Consider the following 7,178-nt stretch of genomic DNA (forward strand, 5'->3'; position numbering starts at 1 on the left):
TGCAAGGCCCTTTTTTTTTGGTTGTGCAAAACATAGATTTAAGCAATGTGCTGAGGTCATAGCTAGGTCAGTGTTCATTCAGACCACCTAGTGATTAGTGAAAAACTAATGTTGTTTCCTCCGACCACAAAGAGTTGATGTTCTGGTTAGACTTTCCCAACAGAAAGGCAAATATTTGTAGAATTTGTTACCAATTGGAATTTTACTGTTCTCAGATTCCCCATTTCTGTTTTATGTTTCAATTTCGAGGAATAAAAGGCAAAATGGTATTTAAGGCTCAATATGTTCTTATGTTCCTATTCCACACTTTCCAAACATAAAAATTATTCTACAGCAGTATAATTACTGCACTCTGTATAGAGGGTATCATGAAAGTCACCCCCACTGCACATAAAGTACAGATATATTGTTTTAAATAGTTTTTCTATATTTAAAAAAATAAAAATTTCATTTGACATTTTACCTTAGCCTCAATTTGTTCTTACAGTATTTTGTTCTTAATTTTTAAACAATTTCAGCCTCAGTGTTCTTATAAAATGTGTTCTTATTTTTATTTTTTAAAAGGTGTATCATGACAATAACATCTGAGCCATAAATTAAATGTTATAACTTTTTCATCACCTCAAAATTATAAAGTTATAACATATATATTATAACAAAAGCGAAACAAAAGTTGTCCCAACCAGGAATCAAACCGGAGAACTTGTGAAAAAAAAAAAATCTTCTTTTGTACGTATTTAATATGTATTTATTATGTGTTTTGTTTATCTATCACTCATTCACCTTCGCCCTAAATTTCCTTTTGTCTAAATAGATTCAGTTTGATTTTAAAACATCCTTTTTAAATTGAAGATCTAATCAAGCATTTCTGTCATATAGCATACATGTAATTAGCACCGGATGATAATCTTTGTCCATTTCAAAATAATTCACCATACTTGAATTTTATGATGGATTGAGTGGGAGTGCTGGGGGGTGGGGGAGGGGTGGGGATTATAAACTGTCTGACAGGTGTGTTTGACAATATCTAGTGTCAGATGTCATTGGGTTCTGGGTTCAGAAACAAAGATCTGGTGGTGGTCCAAGTTATTCCCTTTGTACCTAGAGAAACATTTTTGGTCCAATGAACAGTGGCCAACTGTGAGATAGTCCTCTCACAAGACTTAGCTCCCTTCATCCAGTATGGTGTCACCACTGTTTGTGATTGTGGGGGTGGGAAGTTTGGTAATGAAAGAATTTCAAATTTATTTCAGCACTCCCTAAACAAAAAATACATGAACTTAAAGGGAAAAAATGTATAAATTGATGAATATGTAAATTAATAACTATGCTACATGTATAACTCTTTATCATTTTGTCTTCAATTAAAATATTAAGTAAAATTTTTGATCAGCATGGAATTGGAAATATCTCAATAAAAATAAGTATTAAAACACAATAATATATGAAATAATGAATATGTAAATTAATACATAAATTATTGAATGATACACCTAAAAAGTGAGTGATTTTTACCATTTTAAAATGTTCTACAATGTTTTTGAAGATAATGCCCAAAGATTTTTTCATTCTGAAGATTTGAAGACAACAGGAGTTTGGGGGAGGGGGTTTCTTAAGCCCTTCCCCCTGTTTGTGCCACCAGTGTTTCTATTATACAGTGTATATTCACCTGTCATATAATTGGTTGTGCTTGCACGATTTTCTAACAAAACAGATGAACTTTACAAGGGAAGTCCACACCCAACAAGATGAAAAAGTGTAATTAATTACTGTAATGAAAAAGAATGAATAGTCCCCACAACAATAAGTAAATAAAATAGCCACTAAGGTCAAACTATCAAAAGATAACATGATGGCAGAAAAGGAATGATTTGAGAAGTCAATAAGAAAAGGAAAAAACATCTTTATAAACAATAGCGAGGTTAAGAGTGATGACAGAATACAAAAGATAGGAAGGAAGTGAGGACAAGTAAAATGGAAGATAAAACAATAGAAAGAAAAAGAAAGGAAGTACGTGAGGAAGGAAGGACAGAGGTAATGTACTTACAAATCTCAGGTGTTATTGTTGTACTACGGTGACTCATACCTGCTCTAAAAGAAAATTATAACACCTTTCTTTCATTTTAACAGACGATTTTATGTAGGATTGGACATCTCGTTTGTGGGTTTACTTTTTCTTTCTTGTGGGTTTACCACAATATCTTATTGACCATCTGTTTAAATATTGTTTTTGTATTGTGTTTTTTTTTGGAATTAGTCATGGTAGGTCCATTATAGAGCATGTTTATTTAATGAAAAAGGTAACACCAAAATACTGACAGTATATAAATGAATTTCCTAATAATAACATAGTAATAATAATTATTATTAAGTTTTGTATAATATTAATAATAATAATGATTATAATAATAATTACAATAATAATATAAGGATACTGATAATAATATGAAAAAATAGTTATTTTAATTTAATTATTGTTTTTATATGAATATTTTTCAAATTCTATATTCTAAATGTTCAAAATAATTATATTATTTCATAAATATAACACTAATGTACACACAATAAATACTAATAGTGTTTTTATTTCTAAAACGGCTTAGCTACACTTTTCGCTGGGATACTCTTAGGTTAGAGTGCTATATAATCAAATTACAATAAAAATAAGTATTATTAACAACAGACAATGATAATGTTAGTTATAATTTTTAATTCCTTATGTAAATTCAGATTTCGGAACTTGGAACATTTCTCGATAAAAGTAGGCTTCCAATATTTATCTGAAAGTTTTTCAAACTCATGTCATAGACCTTGTATGTACTTAAAGCAAATCCACCTTCAATAGAATCTTGTTCGGAATTTGTCATTATAATTTGCATAAATCTGTTTTCCATAACAGTTTAATTTTTTTTTTTTTTTATCTTTGAATTCCTTCAGAATGTTTTGAAATGATCTTGAGGGTTAATGTGGTTTGAAGGTACTTTTTATTTCCTTCTTACAGACTTTTCCTGAGCATCAAATTGAAAACACAGCACATTCTCAAACAATCGACAGAATAATAAACTTAGATAAACACTAGTTATATTTATTGATTTTTTAAGTTAAGGATACTAATCATTTGGAATATTTAAGAAATTTGCCTGCTGCTTTCAAAGAAAGTGAAACTTTAGTGCCATTTCATAGTGAGGTGCCCTCATATTATAAATGTTTATCAGCTCAGTCAGTCGGGAAGGAGCAGGTTGTGATAGTGGCAGCACAGTTATTAGATTTCCTGTGTAAATTGATAAACCTGAATTTAGAGCAGTTTTCGAGTGAATTCACTGAAGGTAACGTAAAAGAGACGAGAGAACTCAAAGACTTTATTGTCCGGAGGAAAAATATGTCCAATTGCCATGTCTGGACAACCAATACTTTAGTAATTATTGTAAATGAAAAATTATAATTTTATAATTCAAGTTTTGGATTGGAACAACATTTCATGCAATTACTTTGACAACCAAAAAACATAGTATAATGTCTTAAAGAAATAAAATAATAATTTAAATTAAAATTGACAAAAATTATCTGATTTATTCATTTGTATTGTCATTGGGTTCATTTATAAAAGTTATAATTTCTCTTTCTCTACACATTTATTAGAACTAAATGTTGTAATTTAAAATGTATTTTAGCCTTATCATTTACTAAATGTTTTCATTATGGATTACTAGTATTCATGGAACTATTTGTAGACTTGTTTCAAGTCGTGGAGCTATACAATGCCATAGCCAGCTATTGGGACAGTTCCACAAAATTTTATATTGGGTCCACAAAGAATGGGTCACATTTTTACAAATGAGTTTAAATTATGCTGATGCAAAAAATGAGTCTGCTTTTTGAAAAAAGAGTCCAGATTTATCATATTTTGCATAAAATTTGAAAACTTTTAAGACAATGGGTCCACATTTTTCACATTTTTTTGCGTAAAATGGGTCAAATTTTAAGAAAACGGGTCCACATTATTTGAATTTACACGTAAAGTGGGTCCACCGCGATATTGTCCCATACTGTTTGAAAATCCTGGCTACGGCATTTGCTGTACATCAGTAAAATTCCTCCTTAGGCCCCTCTATTTCACAAGCAAGGCAAATAGGTATGTAAAAATATGTACAACAAAGACACAATGAAAGCCAAAGCCAAACCCAGTAAGGTGTATCCTAGTGGTTAATACGCCAATGCAAATTTTTATTTAAATGTTGCTTGTAAATGCATGACACATTTATGTCTTGCAGTTTAACTGTCTTACTAGTCCAATCACATCTATTGACTCTTTCCAAGTAAAATAAATTCCTTGCATCAATTTCATCTAGTAGACTAAACGGTTGTAGTTTAGCCTACTGGTAATTAAAGAGTTGATGTTCAATACTTAAGTTCATCCAATTTTTGTTCAAAATGCTAATATACACACCTCCGTAAATACAATCTATTTACCCTAGGTAGAAGCCGAAGGCTAATAAAACGTAGAAACACAGTACTAAGTTTAATATGATTTATTTTCATAGTTTCTCGTTACAGTGCAGCATAAAATAAATTATGCAGTGGTAATGCATGCATAGGCAAAGCGTTAACATACTGTACTCTTACTTTTATTGTTTCACAAAAATCATGGTTTATTTGACATTCAAAGTCTTTTGCAAAATGCTTTTCAGTTTAGAAATGAGATGGGTAATACAATAATGAATCTCTTCATTTTATGTATTCTAATCAAGCTACCTTCCAAACAACCTCACAACTTTTAAAAATTAATATTCTCTACCAATGCCCTGTTCATTTGTTCTCTTGCTCTCATCCAGATTTAATTGGTTTTTTTGTTTATATTTATTTTTTTGTTTTCATATTTTCTCTTTTACTTACAGTTAATTCATATATTATATTTATATATATAAATTACATCAAATTTTATTTAATAAAAAACTGTTGTATGCCTATATACAGGTGAACTTGCCTAAGTCAGTCCAAAATGTCATTGAAAAATTGTTTGAATTAGATAAATTCAAACAAAATTCTGGTATGTAAAATAAAATTGACTTAAAAATTATTGGAGTTAGGCAGTCGAATTTAGGCAAGTTTTTACTGTATAGTCATTATGTGCCTATTATATTTAGGCATGTCATGTTTTTGTCAAATAAAATATTGAAAGTCAGAGCAGGACTGAATAAAGGATAAAACATACTTTGTTCACCATTCCCCCTCCAAAATGAGAATAGGAACTTCTGGATGGCCAAAAATGACACTATCGGATTGTGACAGACTGTGTTGGCTTGGTGTGTGGACCTATTTTTATGTATTTTTTAGCCAACTGCCCGACAAGCTCTCTCTGATGGGGGCTTGACCTGTCCGGTGTGGGGGCTTAAGCCCCTGCTGCCCCTGACCCCATCCCAGGGGCCCACTTCCCCCCACCCTGGGCACTGCCACTGAGTTTAATAAAAATGTAGATCTATTGTGAAACCAATTCCATTGTATTCAAAGGTTGTTTTCCAGAACAAAGAAAGAATTGATTTGAAAATGTTTAATGAATACCTAGTTAAAGAACACAGGTCTGTACATTATTATTTGGTTATTAGTAACAATATAAATAAGTAATTAACATAATAATGAGAATTCTCATAGATCAAGAAACTTAACCACAGTTGGGTGAGTCATAGTAATGATTTTTCCATATGAAATTCTTAAAATGCAACTGTAGATTTAACAGAACAATAATGTATCCAATATTAAAGAGAGAGGGTATATCCAGGATTGCCAACTGGTGTCAGGGGATAACCCAGAGGATCGCTCGATTTTTCATATGCCAAATGAATTTTACCCAAATACTGGTCTAACGATAGATTGTTGGTTTAAACATAAAGGTTTAAGATTCCCTTAATCTCTAATACAAATTTTATACATATTCATTACTTTCTCATACTATCTAAAAAATATGGCGCTTGAGTTGGATTCAAATTCAATTAATAAAAGTTCTCCAGTTCACATTAAAATCCACATGTCAAATTTACTTACTCTAGTTGTTTCAAGTTTACATAGCTTTTTTGTCTTTCTTCATCATTTTCATAATCATATTCTATTTAGCATACTTGTTCAGGCCTACTGGAGTAAAAATTGAAAGTTGTAATTATTCTACAGTATTCTAGTCCTATTAATTTAAGCATGTACTGTATGATTTGCCAAAGGTAAATATTTTTTTTCCTTTGTTCCAATAATCTGGAAATGCAGATGGATGCAGCTTGATTGTTTCCCTATTATTAAACAAAATCAGACACTGATTCCCATAGGATTGGTTTGTCAGGGGAAAACTGAGCATAAGTTATTGAATCCTAGATCACCCAACAAAGGTAGACAGAGTGTCAGAGAGCACAGGAAAGAGTGGTACATCATGGGAATTGCGAGACTCTAAAGCATATGGGAAGAAGGAAATCAAGTAATAGAATGGTTAGCCTGGGTGCACTGAGGCTGGGTTTCATGAAGGAATGTTTTCATAAAAAAATTTTTCTGAAAAAAAAGAATTTTGGTTCTGTATAGTCTTAACAAAGCAATACTGAAGAGATACAATATTTTAAAGAGTAGTGCAGACCTGATAAAGAGAGACAGACACTTGAGGCAAACAGTGGGAAAGAGAAATGGGCCTACAATACATGTACTTATAACAATTTTACTGTTCTCTAAATTTAAGGCAACATTCTTTGATACAATTAGTGTGTGATGCAGTCGCTTCCTGCGCCTACCAGTAGCAGGCTGACTGCTGTGTTATGGTTATTCTCAGGTCAGAGTAAGCTCAAAAATTGGCTTACATTGTTTAAGCAACAAGCTCAGAATTTTTTTCAACTGAATTGGTTTCGTCTGAAGCTCCGTATTGGATAAAAATCTAGTTCAGGAATTGTAAACCAAATCTCACACTTTCTTACTTCACTGGTGACCACACAGCAGATGGTAAAATTCAGCTTGTATTTATTATTGTTATGCTTTCTTTCCTGTGTGAATAAATCATTACCAGTACAATTATGGCACATAATTGCATGAAACTGATCCTAAGTTTGTTAAAACCCATTTGTTCTCATTCATACCTATAAGAGTATACTAAGGCTTACAGTACTCCTGTGAAGGGTCTGGCATATGAACACGCATATTAAAGTGGTTCTAGC

Source organism: Anneissia japonica, unplaced genomic scaffold (assembly GCF_011630105.1).
Source record: "Anneissia japonica isolate Jap-2015-1 unplaced genomic scaffold, ASM1163010v1 scaffold284983_len440753_cov197, whole genome shotgun sequence".
Classification (NCBI taxonomy): domain Eukaryota; kingdom Metazoa; phylum Echinodermata; class Crinoidea; order Comatulida; family Comatulidae; genus Anneissia; species Anneissia japonica.